This window comes from Pongo pygmaeus, chromosome 11 (genome assembly GCF_028885625.2).
Source record: "Pongo pygmaeus isolate AG05252 chromosome 11, NHGRI_mPonPyg2-v2.0_pri, whole genome shotgun sequence".
Taxonomy (NCBI): Eukaryota; Metazoa; Chordata; class Mammalia; order Primates; family Hominidae; genus Pongo; species Pongo pygmaeus.
In genome coordinates, this window is record NC_072384.2 from 49,638,715 (window position 1) to 49,662,614 (window position 23,900).

Sequence of the window (23,900 nt, forward strand, 5' to 3'; positions counted from 1 at the left end):
TCTTTTGAGAAAATGATCTGTTTTGAAAAAAAGAAAAGTTGGAAAATCACAGAAATGATCCATACTAATGGAAGTGGAGGCGTTAGTCTGTGAATCCTCCTAGGTTGAATTTTAACAATGACATTCTGGAGGTAAAACCTTGTGGGACTAAGGAAGTGTGAAAGTGAAGGATGGACATTTATGGTCAGTTCTTATGTGACCTCAAATCGCATGGACAGCCAGCCTCTTCAACTTAGATGTGGAAGACAAGCATTGCCTCCATGTTAGCAACAGGAAAACATTCTCTCTGGATATCTTCAAAAATATCTTAACATTATTTTTCTTTTTCATTTCTTTGTGGCCTCATTTGCTTTTTGCAGTCTTTGGTGTAGTACAGTGCTAGGGGTAGAAATGGAAATTTGTATTTTCCTGGAGAAAACATAAAACACAGTTAAATAAGGGCTGGTTTATAGTGTCTTGCGATTCACCTAGTAAGTCACAAATAGAAAGACGAATGGCTCTTCAGTCATGAACACCCATAGCATTAATCAAAAAAGAATATCATAACATATAAGGTCTCTTTTCTCCTCCTGCAATGTGGTAGAATTACAAGATTAGTTCTGTCTTATGGCAGAGAAGAGTTTCTGCTGCAGACCCAGTATTTTTTAATTCATCTTGGGAACTAGGCTATGAACAAGCAACAGGATGGAGGAACTGAAAACACCTAGGTTCTATCATGCATACAACTTTCAAGAATTCTTTTTGCATTTAATTAAACCAGATATTTTTGCCTTATAACATCTTGCTAGATGGTAGGAGCTACTATTTGTTTTGGGGTGGGGGTACTAGTAAACAGAAACAGTGAAGTGTGATTCTCCCCAGTTCACCCCCATCCCTCCATTTCAGGGTCAGCATAGTTCATTTTTCCATAAATCATTTTTTAAGCAAGATCTTCAGTCAAAATTCTGGCTTTTATATAGAAAAAAGAATTCTGATCCTTTGTGTCTCCATAATCAGCTAAGCTCCTCAAGTCTCACTTTCAGTTAGTGTGAGTAAGAACAGAAGCCATTTCATCTGACTTGGCTAATAACCACACCTCAAGAAAGCTGGACCTTGCTGCCTGATGGTGCTGCAAGGAAATAAATGTTTTTCTCTGGTGGAGCACTCACACAGTCGGGTTTGTGTTGTAAAACGGGAGAAATTATCCAACGGCTGTAATTACAGTGACTCATTGACACAAATGCTGAAAGGCAGATGTGGCATAAATAATGAGAGAACACAAAGAAGACTCTTCATTATCAAATCCAGCCTTCACATCTTCATCATGTAGGAAGGCCACAAGGCCAACCCTGAGAATTCCTCTTTCCCCCCAGTCTCTTTGATTATTCTTCCACCTAGAGAACTGGGTGGTGGATATCAGACTGACCTATAAGAGTAACGCAAAATGCAAATGTGAGCCATCCTCTAAGACTGCAAACTGTGTGCCGTCAAATGAAAACTGCCATATGGATGGAATAAATAAAGCATATTTAGGGACTGTGCCAAAACCACAGAGCAAAAGAGAAACCCAAACCAAAGCATGACTCCAACAAAAGTCAGGTTGAGCCGTGAGGAGACGGTAACAAACCGCAGTGAAATCAATTTCCTCAGCAGCATAGATGGTAGCCAGCACAGGGGGACAGAGCCGTTTTGAAGTCAGACACACCTGGATGACTTTAGAGAGTCAGTGATGCTCTCTCAGCCTCAATTATCTCCTTTATAAAATGGGGGACTTGTTTTAGGGAACAGAGAACTAACCCTTACAAAGCTGTGAGAATTAAGAGGTAATAAACATGAGCATAAGGCCAGGTGTGGTGGGTCATGCCTGGAATCCCAGCACTTTGGGAGGCCAAGGATCATTTGAGTCCAGGAATTGAGACCAGCCTGAGCAACCTGGAGAAACTTCATCTTTACAAAAAATACAAAAATTAGCCAGGCAGGGTGGTGCGTGACTGAAATCCTACCTACTTGGGAGGCTGAGGTGGGAGGATCACTTGAGCTCAGGAGATTGAGGCTGTGGTGAGCCATGATTGCGCTACCACACTCCAGCCTTGGTGACAGAGCAAGACTCTGTCCCCGTCCCCCACCTCAAAAAAAACCACAACCGTGAGTGTAAAAGGTGAGCATGACTCTAGGTATATATCCTCAAGAAATGGTAGCATTTGTTTCTATTTTCTAATAAGAATGGGGCCTGGATATGCATTGAGAAGTGCTCAGAACAAAGCACTCCCTCGCTCCCTTGCTCTCCTTCCCCTCCCCAAACTTCCTGTCCTCTCCTGCCACCGGCAGATATGCCATCCATATGCTAGGAAGTTGAATCCCCACTGAGTGCATTGACAGAGCTAGTTAAAATAATGGATGTTTAGAAGGGAGAACAACATGAAATTAGTTATCCACTTAAATACTTATATCATTTATTCAAGTTTACCTTGGAATCAGATACTTAGAGAGGAAGTGCAGCGTAGTCTTAAAGAGCATGGACTTGGGGAGACTGCCTGTGTTCATATCCCATCTCCCACTTGCTACTTTGTGACCTTGGGCACTTAATCTGTATTCCAGTTTTCTTTTTGTAAAGTGGGGAAAGTCAACCACATAATGCTATGAGAGTTACATGAGTTAATTTTGGTAAAGTGCTTAGGATATTTATCACCTGGCAATTAGTGGGTGCTATTTAAGTGTTTATTAAATAAATAAATGAACACTAATAGATAAGTATGATGTGGTGGGATATAAAGGATAACTAGTAAAAATTAAATTTTTATCTTTTTATTTAGGTTTTTACCAGAAATTTGAAAAATATACAATTTTAGTTAAAGGTCCCAACAGTGATAACAAATACTTAGTTTAACGTTATACCTTTTAGAAGAAAACAAATGGTAAGCCTTGTCTGCAATGATATGAAGAAGGAAAGACATACCTTACAATTTCCATGTCATGAGCATTGTATTGACTAAAGCCTGAGTGGTAGTCACATACACTATGAAGTTTTCTTTTTTTTTGAGATGGAGTCTTGCTCTGTCACCCAGGCTGGAGTGCAGTGGCGTGATCTCGGCTCACTGCAACCTCCACCTTTGCCTCCGCCTCCTGGGTTCAAGCAATTCTCCTGCCTCAGCCTCCCAAGTAGCTGAGATTACAGGTGTGCGCCACCACACCTGGCTAATTTTTGTATTTTGAGTAGAGACGTGGTTTCACCATGATGGTCAGGCTGGTCTTGAACTCCTGACCTTGTGATCCACCCACCTCGGCCTCCCAAAGTGCTAGGATTACAGGCATAAGCCACCATGCCCAGTCCAGTTTCTACTTTTTCTCTTTGTTTTTGCATCTTATAGTATTCCAAAACATCAATTTATAATGGTGATACCTGTAACAACTACTTTATTTCTTTATATTTTTATGATGTGAATGAGGACATTTAATGAATTGTGTATTTTTTCTATTTACAGATTTTTTATTAAGTTGAATACCATAAAAATCCAGCATTAGCACTAAAATATCAATGTTAATTATATTGCTGCTAATACTAGTTAGTAGTAGTAACACTGTTATTACTGCTGATAACAATGACAACAGAGCACCTGAGCTAGTCCAGTGAATTGTGCATTTTTAAGCCAACATCTCATTTGCGATTTCTGCCTTTTTTCACTAAAGTAAATGTATTTTTTATGACCATAGAGTAGCAATCTGTATTTTTAGTTCCAATAGAAGTTCAACATTCCAAAAGACTGTCACACACTCTATATTTGTGTTTTTTATCCATTTTACGTTTATTGCAAATTATTCATTCATTCATTTATTCATTCATTCATCCAATGCTGATAATCTATGAGATGCTAGAATCTTTTCTTAGAACTTGGATACTAAAGTGAAGAATTTTCAGAATTGTTTTCACTAATGTTCACTATGGTTAGTAGCTTTTACATATTTTGGAATCTGGAGAACAATGAATCGATAAAATTCATAGCCTTGAACAGTCATTTAAAAATTTGGAAACATTCACCAATTAGTGGATTTCTCTTTGTAGTATAGTATACAATGGTGGAAACATTTCCCCTCTGGGAACAAGGAAATCCAGACCCACAAGAAATTAAAGTTTTAGGTACAGGACACACCAGTCCCTCATATGGGTACCATGGGAATGATGATAAACAAGGCTGCTTATACTTTTACCCCTAGGTTCCCAAACCCATGTTTTCTACCTATTAGGGGCATAGTACCATAAAATGGTCATTGATTTAGAGTGTATATGCTGTCCTGAAAGACACCAAACATTCGAGATACATATTCTGGTTGGCACTCTAGGTACATCTTCAAAAGGTGTTTTCATACCATGTCAAGCTGGCAGCTTCTGGGTGATGCGGGACCAGTGTGATAGGACCAGTGGATTCCATAGTCTTATGCCCTTTTCTGTATCTCTTTTACTGTGGAGTGGGTCCTTTGTTTTGAGGTAATATTATGAAGAAACCAGTGTCAGTGGATCAATCTCTTAAGTCCCTGAGTAGAGGTCCTGGAAAAGATCCTGTGGGCAGGAAAGGCAGGTAAGTGTTCATCTCAGTGAAGATAAACTGCTGCCCTCTGTCAGAGTGGAAGGAGTTCAATGTAATGAACTTGCCACAAGTAGCTGATTGAACTTGATGGATGGTTCCATAATGGGGGTTCAGCATTGGTTCTTATTGTTGACAGGTTAGATAATAGGCAGAGGCAAAGGCTGGATGGTCCCTGGTCAGTGGGAACTCTTACTTTTGGCTTTATGTGTGGCTTCCATTCCTGCTACCCTGGCTACTACATTCACAGGCTTATTGTGCCAGGACAGGAGAGGCTAGCTGATATCAGGTCACTGGGCCATTTCATCTACTAACTGGTTCATGCCCCCTTATTTAACATGTGCTCTTTGATAAGTGTTAACATGTGATACCAAGGTATTTATACTCCATGCTCACACCTATAAATCCATCTGCAGGATTCTATCCCAGACCTCCTACTCTCTGAGCTTCTAACCTTCTTCCTTCCAGGACCTGGACCATGTAGCCATATATTTTCTTTACCTAAGGCCCCTTGTGCTCTCACACAAAGTGCATGACAATATCCACCATTGAAAACTATTTATTGTGAGGATTTCTGCTTATTGCCACCTTTCAAGGCCCTCCCTGAGTAGGACTGTGGCTTAGGAAGAGTTCCTTTTCAGCTTTCACTCACTGGGCTGAACTATCTTTAAACCAAGCTTGACCATTTTCCTTCTCCATGAGCTACTCACATGGGACTCTCAGCATGGCCATAGTGTGACCTGAGGGTGAGGAGGTAGTGCAATGATGGTAGATGACTTGGAATTCTGTGGCACCTACTTATGCAGCTCACTTTGGACCTGCTCATGTCTACTCCTGAGTGTACCACTCTGTCTTACGATAAAGTGTGTCTGGCCCCACTTCTTATGACTTGGTGAATCTGGCAGAAGCCAAATCATGATATATAGTTCTGCCAGTGTGGCCATTTGATGCCCTATGACCAGGTGCTACCAGGACCTGATTTTAACATGGTGAATATTTCTGGGCTTTAGATGGCATGGCCTTGCTCCAGAGACTTAGTGTTGCTCACCATAAACCCTATACAACATATCTTCCCACACAGACACCAGATGGGTCATAGGGAGCAAATGACAGGGTTGCTTGCATCACAGAAACAGAGCTCTTTCTATATCCGGATCCCAATGAAATCTGCTAGTTTTCTATGTCACTCTGTAAATGGGTCCCAGCACCATTCCCAAGAGTGAATACAGTGCTGTTCCATTGTATTATGTCTTTTTATGTGTGTTATTGGGTGTTTTGAAATGTATTACTTTGTCCTTTACTTTGGAGGAAATATCCTACTATGTCCCAGACCACCAAACTCCTAAAATCTTCACTGAATATTTGTAGGAATTACCTCTTACTGTCTAGAGCACCTTGTATCTTACCAAGTCCTGCAGGAGCCTACAATTTCATGATCACGTTGGCTGATTAAAATTATATGGACCAATATGACCTTGTTATGGTACCTCTAGACATGTGAATATAAACTACTTTTAATTCTTTTTGCTGATATGGATGGAAAATGATGCATTCATCAGATCAATGGCCATTTACAGTGCCCTTGCCCTCTGTTTCAGCAAAGGTACCATACTTGTCACATCAGTTCCAATCAAGGCTACTACTTGTTTAAGTTTATAACAAACTATAAGTCATCTTCCAGTATCCTACTGTTGTTTTTTGTTGGGTTTTTTTTTTTTTTTTGGAGAGGCCAGAATACTGAATTATATGGGGACATGATGGTGATGATCAAGATTACATCCTTTAAATTTTTATAGGTGACACTAATTATTACCTAATGTTCCAGGGATGTTGTATTATTTTGGATTTAATATCTTGGTTGAGATAGGGGCAATTATAGGGCCTCCACTTAGTCTTCCCAAGTTGTACCATTACAAGTATGTTGTTTCCAACTCTGCATTTTGGGACAAGAGAAGTATTTAAAGTTATGTCCATAGATCCTGCAGATCCATCTCATTTTAATCTTATGACAGGATTCCATTTATTATCTGGCTACTGCAGGTCCCAACAGTAACAGTGGCCACAATAACACTTTGGGTTCCTCAGTATCAGTGCCAATTTGGACCTAGTATCCAACTATCCTCAAAATATTTTAGTATTTTTCTTACTCCAGTATGTGATTATTTGAGTACAGTAATGGGCAATACATTGTAAAACCCTCAGTGGATGTCTGGAACTATGGATAGTACCAATGCATATATATATACAGATGCCCCTCAACTTACTGTACAATTACATCCCAGTAAATCCATTGTAAGTTGAAAATGTTGTAAGTGAAATATGCATTTAATACACCTAACCTACCAAACATCATAGGTTGTTCTAGCATTAAACATTCTCAGAACACGTACATCAGCCTACAATTGGGCAAGATCATCTAACACAAAGCCTATTTTGTAATAAAGTACTTAATATCTCATGTAATTTATTGACTATTGTACATTATGTCAACATTGTGATGGTTTAGTGCCATTGTACAGTCAAAATCTCATGAATACTGTACTTTATGCCAAAATTGTGATGTTTGGCACCATTATAAATTCAAAAAATCGTAAGTTGAAAAATCATTAGTCTTGAATCACCTGTACTATACTTTTTTCTATACATAAATAACTATGATAAAGTTTAATTTACAAGTAAGGTACAATAAGAAATTAACAATAACTAATAATAAAATGGAACTATTATAACAATATGGTATCATCACTACTCTTGTGCTTTGGGGCCATTATTGTGTAAAATAAGGGTTACTTAAACATAAGCACTGCCAAACTGCAACAGTCTATCTAGTAACCAAGATGACTACTAAGTGATTAATGGGCAGGTAGTACAAGCAGAGTGAATACACTAGACAAAAAGATGATCTGCACTGCTTAGAATAGCGTGCAATTTAAAACTTATGAATTATTCACTTCTGGAATTCTCCATGTAATATTTTCAAATCTTGGTTGACCACTGGTAACTGAAACTGGAAATCAAAACTGCAGATAAGGGGTGACTACTGTAAATAGCTTTATAAGGACTGGGAAATCCTTTCAATTCGTACTTGCCTTGGTATTGCAAAGCCTTTCTTCATCTATACTTAGCCTCTCCCTCAGTCAGTGGAATTTAAATATTATAATTGGTTCAGGCCTGGAAATTAAGCAAAGGATTTATGACTTTTTCTTGGGTTGGCTGGTCTTAGCCTTCTGATTATCCATTCTTGATTTTTTCTTATTACAAAAAAGAATAAACAGTACACTTGTTGGCCACTCATCTATTTTGCCCTTGGACTTCAATGTTCAATTAACTATCTCCATACTCTTTGTGGGTCAGGTCCCAAGACTGCCATTCTGACCTTGCCATTTATTATGATAATTGTGATCACTTTCCTTCTGATGCTAAGGTGTCATCACCTGGCCTCAATTATTTGTGCTTCTGTCATCTCATTGCTGCTAGAGAGCCCAGCTCTGTAACAGCATCTCTTATTGTCAGCCCTGGACTATAGCCGTAGAGATAGCCATAATTGTGTTTCTAAAGCTGATACCCCTTGCCACCAGTCTACCTTAAAGAAGAATGGATCACTTCTACAAAACCTTGAAGTCTCAGAGAATTAAAATTTCAGGTTCTAGAGTGCATCAACCTGAGATTTCCTCAACCCAAGTGACAGAGATAAAAAGAGTTGTGCTACTTTATCTTAATCTATCCTGTAAGACATTTTATTTATTTTCTTTACAACTTTTTGTTTTTAAAAACTTCTCAATCTTCCTCAATTATGATTATTAGAATCCCCAACTAATAAAAGTTACAGTTTTATTCATAGTCTATAGGCTTCTGATTAGGTACCTATATTCGATGGAATATATTTAAAATTTAAATAGACTTTTTATTTTGAGATAATTGTAGATTCACATGTAGCTGTAAGAAATAATACAGAGGCTGGGCGCGGTGGCTCATGCCTGTAATCCCAGCACTTTTGGAGGCCGAGATGGGTGGATCATGAGGTCAGGAGATCGAGACCACCCTGGCTAACACGGTGAAACCCCATCTCTACTAAAAGTACAAAAAATTAGCTGGGTGCGGTGGTGGGTGCCTGTAGTCCCAGCCACTCGGGAGGCTGAGGCAGGAGAATGGTGTGAACCCGTGAGGCAGAGCTTGCAGTGAGCCGAGATAGCGCTACTGCAGTCCAGCGTGGGCAAAAGAGCGAGACTCCATCTCAAAAAAAAAAAAAAGAAAGAAAAAAAAAGAAATAATACAGAGAAATACAGAGGGATCCTGCATACCTTTTACTCAAGTTCGACCAGTGGTAACATTTTGCAAAACTATAAATTCAATATCATAGCCATGATATTGATATTTATAAGCAAGATAATAACATTTCTGTCACCACAAGGATCGCTCATGTGGCCCTTTTGCAGCCACACCTACTTCTCTCTCACCTGCAACTCCTCTTTAACCCCTGGAAACACTAACCTGTTCTCCATTTCTCTAACTTTATCATTTCAAGAATGTTATATAAACAGTATACAGAGATACCATTAGGTAAATATATACTCATTATAATTCTCTGAAGATTCATTCAGGTTGTTGTGTAAATCATTAGCCTGTTGCTTTTTATTGCTGAGTATGACTCCATTTAACTGTTCACCCACTGCAGGACACCAGGTTGTTCCAGTTTGGGGCTACTATGAATTAAAGCTGTTATACACATTCATGTATGAGTTTCTGTGTGAACACAGATTTTCATTTATCTCATATTAATGTCCGGGAGAAAAAAATATGGGTCATACTATAGTTGCATGTTTAATTTTTAAAGAAATTATGACTTTTCAGGGCAGTTGTGCCATTTTACATTCCCAGAAGCAATGCATCAGTAACTCAGTTTCTCTGTGTCCTTGCTCGCATTTGGTTGAGTTTTTCAATCCATAAACATGGTACATCTCTTGATTTATTTAGATATTCTTTGATTTCTTTCATGAGAATTTTGCAGTTTTCATCATATAAGTCCTATACATGTTTGTTTTATTAGATTTGCACCTAAGTATTCCATTATTTTCTTGAGTGATTGCAAGTGGAAGCATATTTTTAATTCCATTGCACTCACATGTTTATATCTAGTATTGAGAAATACAGATGAGTTTTGTATGTTTATCATGTGTCCTAAGACCTTGCTGATCAAACTTACTAGTTTTGGGAGGGGTGTGTATGTGTGTATGTGTGTACCATTAAGCATATATCACGTGTAAGATGTTTGCAGATATCTTTTATCAACTTAAGAAATTCTCCTCTACTCCTATTTTTCTGATAGATTTTATCTTGAATGGCTATTAAGTTTTATTAAATTTTTTTCTGCATTGATTAATATAGTCATGTAATTTTTCTTCTTTAACCTATTGACATGGTAGATTACATTGATTGATTTTTAAATATTGAACCGGCTTTAATTCCTAGAATAAATCTCATGTAGTCATGGTGTATAATTCTTTTTATATATTGCTGAATTCTATCTCTAATATTTTAAGAATTTTTGCATCTATATTTATTAGGGATATTAAATTGTCATTTCATTTGTTTGTTTCTTTCTTTGTACTGACTTTCTCTGATTTTTGGCAACAGGGTAATGATAACTTCATAAAATAAATTGTGAAGTGATCACTCATCACACTTTATAAAAAACTTTGAGTTGAATTGGTGTTAATTTTTCTTTAAACAATTATGGGTATTTTCTGGTGAAATTATCTGGGCCTGCAGATTTCTTCTGGGGAGTTCTACAATTACGAATTCAATTACTTTAATAGTAAAGTTATATTTAAATTATCTCTTTTGGCTGGGCACGGTGGCTCATGCCTGTAATCCTAGCACTTTGGGAGGCCGAGGCAGGCAGATTGCCTGAGCTCAGGAGTTCGAGACCAACCTGGGCAACACAGTGAAACCCCATCTCTACTAAAAACACAAAAAAATTAGCCAGATGTGGCCATGTGTCCCTGTAGTCCCAGCTGTCGGGAGGCTGAGGCAGGAGAATTGCTTCAACCCGGAGGCAGAGGTTGCAGTGAGCCGAGATTGTGCCACTGCACTCCAGCCTGAGCAACAGAGTGAGACTCCGTCTCAAAAAGATATATATATATCTTTCCTGTTGGGTGAATTGCTGATAGTTTGTGTGTTTTTTGAAGGTTTAGTCCATTTTGTTGAAGTTGTCAAACATATGTGTGTAGAGATGTTCATTGTTTTCCCCTATTATCCTTTTAATGTCTGGAGAGACTATAAGGATATTCCCTGTTTTATTTCTGGTATTGGTAATTTTTATCTTCTCTCTTTTATTCTTTGTCACTTTTCTTAGTTTGTTTTGCATTGATGTAAAGGGATACCTAAGGCTAAGTAATTTATAAAGAAAAGAGGTTTATTTGGCTCATGGTTTTGCAGGCTGTACAAGAAGTAAAGCACCAGCATCTGCTTCTAGTGAGAACCCCAGGGAGTTTTCAATTATGGCAAAAGAGGAAAGAAAGCAGGCATGTCACATGGTGGTGAGACAGTGAGCGAGAAGAAGAGAGGAGGAATGGCCATGCTCTTTGTAACAATCAGGTCTCATGTGAACTAATAGAGTGAGAATCCATTACCATAATCATTGCACCAACCCATTCAGGAGGGACCTGCCCTCATGACTCACACATTTCCCACTAGGTCCCACCTCCAACCCTTGGGATTGAATTTCAACATGAGATTTGAAGGGCACAAATGTCCTAATTATATCATCAATCTTGCTAGAAGTTTGTCAATTTTATTGAAAAACATTTCCAGGTTACTGACTTCTTCAGCTTCAATTTAAGGATACGTGAATCAGAAAGCATGCCTGGAGAACTTACTAATGTGTTGTTCCTTTGGTCTCAAGTTCCCCAGCAATTCTGCCTTGTCTCTACCTTTTGGAGTCTTTTTATGCTTGTTTCATATAAAATGTCCAGAGTTTTTAGCTGTATTTAGTGGAGAAATAGGAGAATTATGTTAATTTTATCTTCCTGCAAGCAGAAGCCAATAGAATAATTTTTATATGAATTAAACCTGTATCCCAAAGCAGGTATGAAACAAAAATACTGAATGGATTAGAAAAGACAATTTGGATGAAACGTGGATGCAGTTCCTTACAAAGGAAAATGTAAAATATTGTCCTTGTCCACTATATTTTTTCTGAATATATGAAACAAATTTTGCTTTTCTCTTATTTTTGGTCATAGAGCCTACAGAGCACTTAATATGTACAGAAACCATTTAATATGGGTTTGAGTTATAAGGTAAAGAGATGTAAAATTAAAGCCCTGGCTGGGTGCAGTAGCTTATGCCTCTAATCCCAGCACTTTGGGAGGCTGAGGCAGGAGGATCACCTGTGGTCAGGAGTTCAAGTCCGGCCTGGCTAACATGGCGAAACTCCATCTCTACTAAAAATACAAAAATTAACCAGGTGTGGTGGCACACGCTTGTAATCCCAGCTACTTGGGAGCCTGAGGCAGAAGAATAGCTTGAACTCGGGAGGCAGAGGTTGCAGTGAGCAGAGATCGCGCCACTGCACTCCAGCCTGGGTGACAGAGTGAGACTCAGTCTCAAAAAAAAATAAACTAATTAAATTAAAGCCTACTAATTTGTAAATACAAAGTTTGTATATTTTTCATCTTATAAACTGTCTTAATCCATTTTTATTCCTATAAAAGAATATCTAAGACTGGGTAATTTAGGAAGAATAGGGGTTTGTTTAGCGTGTAGTTCTATATGCTGAGAAGATCAAGGTCAAGGATCTGTCTTCTGGTGAGGGCATTCGTGCTGCATTACAACATAGCAGAGAAGGTAAAAAAAAAAAAGGAGACATGCAAAGAGGAGGAAAACCTGAGGAGCATTCTGGCTTTATAACAACCCATTTTTGAGGGAACTAATCCATTCCTAGGAGAACAAATCCAGTCTTAGGAAAGTGAGAACTCACTACTACAAGAACAGCACCAAGCCATTTATGAGGAACCTACTCCCATAAGCCAAACACCACCCACTAGGTCTCACCTTTAAACACTGACACATCGGGGATCAAATTTCAACATGAATTTTGGTGGAGAAAAACAATTAATATTCAAACCACAGCATTAACTTACAACCTAATAACCATAATAAACAATAACTTTATTTCCTAACAATCGTATTTTCTTACAACGTTAGGAATAGCTGACAAATGGCAACTATATGAAGATTCACAGCTGTTAAAAATAATTAGTTTTAATATTTACTGTCCATTATTTCTATACATTATATGGAAAGACAAAAAATATGTTAAACAAAGATTTTTATATGTATAGACCAATATATATATGCATACATATATTGCAATTTATATACCAATATATACACCAATATATATACACATATACATATATGTACATGTAAAACATTTTTGTTTAACATATTTTTCTCTTTCCATATAACAAATAGAAACAATGTGCAGTAAATATTAAAGCTAATTATGTTTAACAGCTATGAATCTACATAGAGAATTGTCATTTAATAGTCTTTCCTTTCCCACTGAGACAATTTCAGGAAAGTAAACATATTCTTTTAATTGTTTAACTGCCTAAAAATAAATAAGACTCTGGGGATTAATTTAATTATTCTCAGAATTAATTTAATTTTTCTAAATACGATAATTTAATTTGTATGTGTGTTGTTTTGTTTTTCCAAAAGTCATAAAGTACATCAGTTCAAATATCCCTGTGTTTTGTTCATTAAATTTCCCTTTTTAAAAAAGAAAATTGCTTAAAGTACTAGGTTATTGATTTAGCATATAGTGAAGGTTTTCATGTGCTTGTGTAGAAGGACTCTTGGCCTGAACCAGGGCTAAACCATCTTAGGTTATCCTGGAGCTATCTGGAGTACTTGAGTAAGTGGCTGCTTACAATAGAGACATCACAGGAAATAACTCACCCTAAGGAAATGGAGTTTAGACAATAATTAGGTAGACAATAATACTCAGTACTATGTCAAAATTGGCCATTAAGCAGATCACAAGTAATTTTGTCAGTTTAAGCTCAACATGAAACATAGGAACCACACTCATTAAAGTAAGAAACAATGCTGGGGAAATCTGTTCTCCCCACTATTATCCAACATTTTAGTGGAGGCCCTAGTCCATGCAATAAGATAAGAAAAAGAAGAGTGGTTTGAAGATTAGAAAATGATCATACAATAACTATATTTTATTAAAATCCATCTAGAACTTGCACGTCTAATATGGTAGCCACTGACTTCATGTAGCTATTGAGCATTTGAAGTATGGCTAGTTGGAGTTGAGATGTGTCATAAGTGTAAAACACAGGTGAAATATTTTTAAAGATATATTTGAAAAAAATGCAAAATATCTCATTAAAAATGTTTATATTAAGTATAGAAGTAATATTTCAGATAGATAAGGTTAAATAATATAGATTGCTAAACTTAACCTGTTTCTTTTTACTTTTAAAAATATGTTTACTAAAAATTTAAAATTGCATACTGACTCAAATTATATTTTTATTGCACAGCACTGTTCTAGAAAATTCAAGAGAATAAAGTAACAAATTATGAGAAATTGTAAATTTCAAGTGTTTGAGAAAGTTTTATATTTTTAAAAGATTAGAGCAAATTAAAAAGTTATACATTTAATAATTCTATTTGGTCTAATTAGCATTTTTTAAAAGCTTTAGTGAGATCTAAATGGTAAAATTTAAAATTCTCCCATTTAAAAGGCACAATTTAATGTTTTTTAGTATATTCATAGGGTTATAAAACTATCATCACAATCTAATTTTAGGACATTTTGTCACTCCTAAAAAATACTCATTAGTAGTCAATTCCCATTTCCCCTACCTTACCTCCTCAACCATGAACTACCACTAATCTGTTTTCTATCTATATAAACTTTGTTTTTCTGCACATTTCATATAAATGACATCATACTATATCTATATAGTATTTTTTTGACTGGCTGTTTTTCCTTAGCATAATGTTTTCATGTTGTACTATTTACCAATACTTCCTTTCTTTTTATTTCCAATATTTCATTATATGAATCAGTTAATAAGACATATGGGTTGTTTACCCTTTTGTCTATTATGAATAACGTTGCTATGAATAAGTTTTTGTTTTTGTTTTTTGGAGACGGAGTCTCTCTGTCACCAGGCTGGAGTGCAGTGGAGCGATCTTGGCTAACTGCAACCTCTGCCTCCTGGGTTTAAGTGGTCCTTCTGCCTCAGCCTCCCGAGTAGCTGGGACTACAGGCACGTGCCACCACGCCCAGCTAAGTTTTGTATTTTTAGTAGAGACCAGGTTTCACCATGTTGGCCAGGATGTTCTGGATCTCTTGACCTTGTGATCCACCTGTCTGGGCCTCCCAAAGTATTGGGATTACAGGCGTGAGACACTGCGCCCAGCCAAGTTTTGGTATGTTTTTATTTCTCTTGGGTATATACCTTAGAAGTGGGATTTCTGGATCATATGGTATCTCTATGTTTAAAGTTGGAGGAACTGCCAAACTATTTTTCAAAAGGTCCACACCATTTTACAATCACCCCCAATGTACAGGGGTTCTGATTTCTCTGCATTCTCATCATCATTCATGATTCCCATCAGCCTCTGTATCCATGAAGTTTATATTTGTTACTTCAACTGACCACAGATTGAAAATATTTGGAGGCCAGGAATAGTGGCTTATGCCTGTAATCCCAGCACTTTGGGAGGCTGAGGTAGGCAGATCACCTGCGGTCAGGAGTTCCAGACCAGACTGGCCAACAGAGGGAAACCCCATCTCTACTAAAAGTACAAAAAACAAGTATCCAGGTGTGGTGACACATGCCTGTAGTCCCAGCTACCCAGGAGGCTGAGGCATGAGAATTGGTTGAACCGGGAGGTGGAGGCTAGCCTGGATGAGAGTGCGAGATTCTGTGAAAGAAGACAAGAAAGAAAGAAAGAAAGAGAGAGAGAGAGAGGGAGGGAGGGAGGGAGGGAGAAGGAAGGAAGGAAGGAGAAAAAGAGAGAGAAAGGAAGGAAGGAAGGAGAGAGAGAGAGAGAGAAAGGAAGGGAAAGAAAGAAAAGAAAGAAAGAGAAAGAAAAAGAAAGAAAGAAAAGGAAAGGAAAGGAAGAAAGAAAGAAAAGTAAAACGGAAAATATTTGGGAAAATTATTGCACAAAGTTCAAAAAAAGCAAAACTTGAATTTGCTGAACAACTACTACTATGTTGAATCAATGTGAATGAAATGATTTATAGGCATTGTAGTAGCAATTATAGGTAATCTAGAGATTATTTAAAGTATACAGGATGATGTGTATAGGTTAGATGCAAATACTATGCCAGTTTATATATGGGACTTGATCATCCTTGGATTTTGTGTCTGTTGGAGGGCCCTGGAACCAATCCCCCATGAATACCAAGGGACTACTCTTATTTGTCCTCTTGGTTATACCTAACATGGGAAATGTGAATTGGTAACTCATTGTTTTGATTTTTATTTTTCCAATGACTAAGGTTACTGAGCATTGTGTCATATGTTTATTAGCCATTTGAATATCTTTGGAGAAACAGCTATTCAAAATATTTGCCTATTTAAAAATTGGATAGTCATCTTTTTATTATTGAATTTAACAGTTCTTTGTAGGCCGGGTGCGGTGGCTCACGCCTGTAATCCCAGCACTTTGGGAGGCCGAGGCAGGCATATCACGAGGTCAGGAGATCGAGACCATCCTGGCTAACACAGTGAAACCCCGTCTCTACTGAAAATACAAAAAAAACAATTAGCCAGGTGTGGTGGCTGGCGCCTGTAGTCCCAGCTACTCTGGAGGCTGAGGCAGGAGAAGGATGTGAACCCGGGAGGCAGAGCTTGCAGTGAGCCGAGATCCAGCCACTGCACTCCAGTCTGGGTGACACAGTGAGACTCCATCTCGAAAACAAAACAAAACAAAACAAAACAAAAACAGTTCTTTATATATTCTGGATACAAGTGCCTGATCAAATATACAATTTGCAAATATTTTCTCACGTTCTGTTGGTAGTCTTTCTTGATGGTCAAATTTGCAATGCAAAAGATTTTAACTTTTGGAAGTCTCACATTTTTTTTGCTTGTTCTTTTGATGATGTGTCTAAGAAATCATCAACTAACTAATCTAATCCAAGGTCATGAAAAATTATGCCTATGTTTTCTTCTATGTGGATTTATGGTTTTAGCCTCTATGTTTGAGATCATTGTCCATTGAGAGTTAATTTTTGCAAATGGGTGAGTTAAGTGTCCAAATTTATTCTTTTGTTTGTAGATATCCAGTTGTCCCAGGGATATTTGTTGGAAAGAGTATTCTCTACACCCTTCCCCTATGCATTTAATTGTCTTGGCACCCTTCTGGAAATCAATTGACCATAAATGTGTTTAATTTCTAGAATCTCAATTATTTTCTATTTTATATATGTCTATCCTTATGCCTGTACTATACTGTGTTGATTACTGTAAGCCTTGGAGTAAGTTTAAAAATTTAGAAATGTGAGTCCTCCAACTTTGCTGTTTTCTGAGATTATTTTGTCTATTCTGGTTTCCTTGTATATGTACATTAATTTTAAGATCAGTTTGTCTTTTTCAACAAAAGAAGCCAATTGGGCTGTCAATAGGAATTGCATTGATGCTGTAGATTAATTTGGAAAGTATTGCCATCTTAACAATATTAAGTCTTCTGATGCATGAACACAGGGTGCCTTTTCATTTATTTAGACTTTACCTTTTTCAATAATGTTTTATGATTTTTCAGTTTCAAGTCTTGTGCTTCTTTTATCAAATTTACACCTAAGTATCTTATTTTTGATGCTACTTTAAATAGAATTGTTTTCTTAATTTTATTTTCAGAATACTATTGCAAAAATATAGATATACAATTAATTTTTGTATATTGGTCTTGTATAGTGCAACTCTGCAAAACTCGTTTATTAACTCTAATAGTTTTTTGTGGATTTCTTAGTGCTTTATGTCATCTGTAAATAGCATAGTTTTGCTTCTTCCTTTCCAATCTGGGTGCCATTTATCTATGTATGTATTTCCTAATTGCCCTGTAAATAGAAGTACGAAAAATGTATATCCTTAACTTGTTCCTAATCTTACAGAGAAAGCATTCAGTTTTTCTCAGTTAAGTATAATGTTAGCTGTGGTTTCTTCATAGATGGCATTATTAGGGTCTGTGATAGCATTTTTAAGCCTACCTTTCTAGGAGTTACCCTGGGTCAGAGTAGCTTATTGTTCAGTCAGTTTTTGCCAGAAGTTGTGTGAAGCTTCTTCCCTGTGTTGATGGGTCTGTCTGTGACTTGGGTAGATTTGGAAATGCTTTCAAGTCAGCTCTATGTCCTGCTCTGATTGCCCCCAAATGGGTGCAACCCAGTGCTTACACGCAGCCCTTCTAACCTGTGGAATTGTCTATAATCGCAGGGAAGTTCACCTTGATTGTCTCTGGTTCCCACTGTTAAACTTTTGGCTGTTCTGCCATTTTGCCTTTATCAGATCTACTGGTCTTTTAATTTTTTCAACAATAATATCCATTATTTTAGACAATGAACATACAATGGAATTCATCTCTCTTTTTCCCAAATGAAGTCAGTCTCTACAGGCAGAGCTGTGAAACTCTTTGCCTTTATGGCTTGCTTTTCTCCCGAAAAGAAATCCTACATCAATTTGCTAGAGCTAGGAATGGGGACCACTTTCTGATAATGACACTCTTGCTCTGTGAGTGGGTATGGGAAGGGGTGGCAGCCCCTCCAGGCATGGAACCTCTGCCCTGCGAAAGAACTGGGGCTGTGGCAATCAGGAGCTTAGTATTCTCAGTCTGCCATGCCTGAAAGCCTGCCAGCCATCCTACAAGACAGGGCTGGGTGAAACTAGAGAAGCCTGGTCCCCTTGGCTGTTCCTGCCTGGAAGTGAGCTTCTGCAACAGAGAGTTGGAGAGAATGGGGAAGAGAAATGTCAGCAGTCTGCCCTTCCCACAGTGAAACTATAGCTCCAGACTAGGAGGCTGGGGAAGGGAGTACCCCTGTCTCCCTGACCACACCTATGTGACAGTAGGGCTTCTGGCTTAAAGTTTCCCTAACACACAGATGGGGGATAGTAGAGGTTAATGGAGTGAATTCTGACTGAAATATCATGGACTCTTGCTGTTCTCAGGTTCACTAGATTTTCTTGAATAAATGTTTCTTTATTTCCTGTTTGTCCTTGGGACTATTTATAGACACTTTTCATGTTTTTTTTAAAATAACTTTCACAAGTTAAATTGTTGTTTCCCTGAGAAAGGGTCCACTGGCAGTCTCACCCCTGATTTGTGTTTTGCTATGTTTCCTTGAATGGAAAAGAAAGGGAAGGAGTTATAGTGTCATTCCTGTAATAGCACACAGGACTATATCACTGGAATGAACACGTAATATCCCATGTGTGATATGGTAAAATGTTGGGGACATCTAAAATAAACAATGAACAGTTTAAGGGTTTTGAACAAAGGAGGAATAGGATTGTATCTGCTATGAATATGGCAGTTCTTGCAACTACCACAAGAATATGAATTTGATAATGATAAGATGGGCAACAAGAAAATAGATTAAGAAGCTTTCAAAATTGAATCATATGTCTTATCAGCGCTCTCATTTGCAGTTTGTCCAGGAGGGAAAGCTATGCAAATGAATCCATAAAGGCATATATTAGAATTGATGACGTTTGAACGGAAAAGAGGGGTGAGGGACAAGATATAGTGGAGGAAAATTTTATAGACTTTGGCAATGGATTGGTTGAAGAAAGGGAAGAAAAATAAAGCATCAAGGGTTACACTGAGTTCCTAAGGCAACCACCCTGTTTGTCATTTCCGGAAACAGGGAATTCAGACAAAGGCTCTAATTTGTAGGGAAAGCTAGTGGATTTGGATGTTAGACTTAATGAAGATGAGTACCATTGCTGCTATAAAGAAGGTCTGCATTCATCAGATCTGAATTGTTAATTCATATCTGGATTTTAGGAGAGAAATTATTGCTAATGAAGCCGTGAGTGTGAATTAAAGAGATTATATAGACATAAAAGGGTCAGGAACTCCCTGGAAGAGCTGTATATAAGGGAATAGAGGGTGAGGGAGTTAGTGGAGGAAACTCCAAAGGAGTAGTCAAGGGAAAGAAATAGAGACAAGAGGATAGTCTCTATTATGTTTACAATTCAACTTATTATCTGTATGTTATCCAGTCTTTAGATTATCAATGTTTCTGTAGTTCTTTTAAAATCTCATGCCCGGTGTCAGTTTGGTACAGGAAGATATAGTCGATGGCTTCATCACTGAGTTATTTTACAGAAAAATATTTTATTCCTTTTATAAGATCCTTCTGGCGATCTATTCTATGCCCCTACATGGGAAATGAAATACAAAATTAATAAATTGGGACACTCCTAGCCTGCCTTCCTCCTATATTTCTACATCCCAGTGCAAGTATTTAAAGCAGGGATGCCTATACCTTCACTTAAAGTTCAATGAATTCTTAATTTAAAATGAAGAAATACATTGAGCTTACTTATTAGGGTATTTGCCTAAATGAGTTATTTTACTTTAGTGCCTAAGATGTGGTCTCCATTCTACTTTCTACTACTTTCTATTTCTGCTACCAACTTTTTTCCCCTATCACCTTCTTTTGTTTCTTAGTCTGTGGAGTCCTGCAAGTACAGCCAGCTCAGCACAGGTTACTCTCAAGGTGAGAGAGGGTTCACATTTCATACCTTCAAATGGCAATGACAGTAGCTGATATTTATTAAGCATTTAGTGTATGCCAGATGCTATATTAAACATTTTAATGTATGAATTTATTTTTTATTTTTTATTTTTTTGAGACGGAGTCTCGCTCTGTCACCCCAGCTGGAGTGCAGTGGCGTGATCTTGGCTCACAGCAATCTGCGCCTCCCGGGTTCAAGTGATTCTCCTGCCTCAGCCTCCCAAGTAGCTAGGATTAGAGGTGCGTGACACCACACCCGGCTAATTTTTATATTTTTAGTAGAGATGGGGTTTCATCGTGTTAGCCAGGATGGTCTGGATCTCCTGACCTCGTGACCCGCCCGCCTCGGCCCCCCAAAGTGCTGGGATTACAGGCGAGAGCCACCACGCCCAGCTTGTATCAATTATTTTGACCTTCACAAACACACTCTGTAGTAGGTACAGTTGTTATTGCCACTTTGCATATATGCAAATTGAAGCACAGGGAACTGTAAGCCCCGCTGAGACTCACATAGCCAGGGCCTGTGCAGAAGCAAGATGCCACTCAAAAGCTGGCTCAGAGCCAGACCTATCTTTTCCACTCACCACCAGAATCTATAATTATCAGAGCCAATATTTTCCTTATCTATTTCCATAGATCTTTACGAAAAAAACCTCAAATCATATATTCTTTCTCAGACCCAAAGTACTTGGAAGTTAAAATACAAACCTGATACAATTCTACTGAAAAGTTACTTATAATTCTACTGAAGTTACTTATAGCAACTTATTGTCAAAACCTACAGGTTCATCAAATATGAACCTAATAGAAAAATACAATCTGAGAACTATTAACAGACCTGGTAGTCTGCAAACAGGTTTGAAAAAAAAGTGTCATCTGAAAAGCAGGCCTTTCATTAACAACATTTTTCTTTTTACTTTGAAAAATAGTTCCCACTCTTTATTTTCCCTTTCCTATTGCTGATATCTTTCACTATTTATTTAATCCCAATGGAACTGACTCTGAGTATCAATGGTTCAGCCAGTCCAACACTTGAATAAATATTATTGGGCTCCAAATGCAAAGCTGTTGGATGTAAGAGACACCAGTACACTACTCACAGTGGTATTCCATAACAGAATGATGGACAGCATGCCATTCAATATCTCATCCCATTCCACATTACAGACAGCAATTCCACAAGCATGCATGGGGCCAAAGGCCTTGGGACTTTTCCTAAGAAAGGAACATGCTTACACCAAGGGTCAGGTTTGATAGATATCCCTATTTAAAGTAAACATGCAGCTGAAGCTTCAGCTAAAGATCCAGCTGGTAATTGTAATACTGAAAGCTGAAAGCGGCACTGGAAAAACTTGTTAGATTTTTAAGTGGCAATAGAGCAGCCAGTTGAGGGGAAACAGTTACGCCCATTCACAGGTTTAATCCAGGAAAATATATACTGGAATAACTGTTACTTGTTTGTGAGGAAAAATATGTCTAAAGCACTTACAATTAGCACTGAAAGTCTGGGTCTTTGGCCCCAGTTATTTACTCAGTCGCTATAATAAACCTTTATGTATTTTTATTGGGGAGACTTGGCCACAATGCTGTTTTGCTCCTAAGATGTGCTTTGGCTTTGTGAACAAGAAGTGCACCAAGATAAACCTTGGAACATATTTAAATCCAGTTATTTAACTCGCAGTAAACAAGGTCACAAGCAGCAAACTTGGTAAAATGAAATGCTCTTTATGAGAAAAGATAATCAAATGTAACCTAGTCCACAGCAAAACCAAGACCCTTCCCAGCCTTTTCTTTGGGTTCAGATGGGAGAATGCATAGTTGTCTCTCTCCTCCTTGCTCATCACTATGAGCCCATTCAGATGTGGTATGGGGGAAGAGGGGAGGGAATCTGCCTCAGTGACTCTTATTACACTGTTAAACCAATTTCTATCCTAGATGCAGATAGCTGGTGGGTTGCCCTAATTTTCAGGAATATGATAAAAGCTTTGCTATTCTACTGATCCTTCTTCTCAGTACTGCAAGGTAGCTCAATACAGCAAGTAAGACAAGTAAAATTCATTTCATCTATAAGAAGACCCTTCAGGCCCCTCTTCCTTTGAAATATGAGAAAGAATTAGGCCTATTCATGTGAGTCAAGTATTTAATCAGATTGTAAAAATAATATTTACTAGTGTGCTCTTAGAGTCACTGAACATTTAGGACCCTAATTAAAAGTATGATTGTAAAGTTTTTCCCTTTGGGAACTACTTACATTTGCAGACGTTTTCCAAGTATCTCTTTCTACAGGAATTTGCCTTTAATTTTTGAATTGAAACACACACACACACAGACACACACACACAAACACTGAAACCAGGAATTTAATCACAGCTGGATGGATTGTGCACAGATGTCACACAAGTTAGCATAGAGCTGAAAGACAAAAATAAAACTGAGGGAGAAATCAGCGTTATCTTTTATTGAGACATAGAAGGGCAGAACTGGGTGCTTTAAAGGAACACAATAACTAATAGCTAGTTGATTCATTAGCTGATTAATTCTTATAGAGTCAGAGAATAGGAAAATGATGCTTAAATTCTCCTTCAGAAACTCTTGTGTTGCTTGTTTTGATATAGTTTATATTTAAAAAGGTAACAAAATTCTGAAATATAACAGGATAGACCAAATAGATCCACTTAAGGAAAAATGCACATATTTAAATAGATGACTTATCTCCTCTAATCTTTTGTGCTTCTAGTCTTTAATTCATTTTTTAAAATTCCCATTGTCATAGTCCCAGCTTATGTTAGCCGAGAAATAATCTTGTTTAAACGTGTGCACGTAAGCCGGACGCGGTGGCTCACGCCTGTAATTCCAGCACTTTGGGAGGCCGAGGCGGGTGGATTACGAGGTCAGGAGATAGAGACCATCCTGGCTAACACGGTGAAACCCCGTCTCTACTAAAAATACAAAAAATTAGCCAGGGGTGGTGGCGGGCACCTGTAGTCCCAGCTACTCAGGAAGCTGACGCAGGAGAATGGCGTGAACTCGGGAGGGGGTGCTTGCAGTGAGCCAAGATCACGCCACTGTGCTCCAGCCTGGGCGGCAGAGCGAGACTCCATCTCAAAAAAAAAAAAAACAGTGTGCACAGAAGTTGATTTCTTTCAGCCTGTGTGAAACATTGAATGTGGCATTGAAAGTAGAGAATATAATGAGGAGTAGCTCAAATGTAAAACAAATTTTACTGCCTTTTTCAGTGTTCACCATCCCATAGGAATTAATAAAATCAAATTCACGGTAATAATTCAGTTATCACTGTCTTTGCTAACATGGGATCTCTGGGCCTCAGCAACGTCCCTTCCAGATGTCCTTAGGTGTCCTCAGGCAGAGCCTTTCAAGTGCTTGAAAATATGAATACTCGCCAAAGAGCAGCCAATACTCCATTTCTCAGTGCCCTCATAAAACCCAGCTGAAACTGAATAACTTTTTAATGTTTCTTGGCTTTTCCCCTTTCTGTCATATTTTACTAAATACTTCTCAAATCAGCCCTATTTGCACTCTAGTATCTTAGAATATTTGGTGAA

At 37.9% G+C, this 23,900-nt stretch overlaps 1 long non-coding RNA gene across 1 annotated transcript; it reads right to left on the bottom strand.

Moving 5' to 3' along the window:
* Positions 1 to 1,080: 1,080 nt before the first annotated feature.
* On the bottom strand, positions 1,081 to 22,751 carry LOC129032002 (uncharacterized). The gene is made up of 3 exons (XR_008501175.1): positions 22,589 to 22,751; positions 11,438 to 11,542; positions 1,081 to 1,405 (listed from the first exon to the last, which is right to left on the bottom strand). It is a non-coding gene; the product is annotated as an uncharacterized LOC129032002 (long non-coding RNA).
* Between the last annotated feature and the right edge of the window lie 1,149 nt (positions 22,752 to 23,900).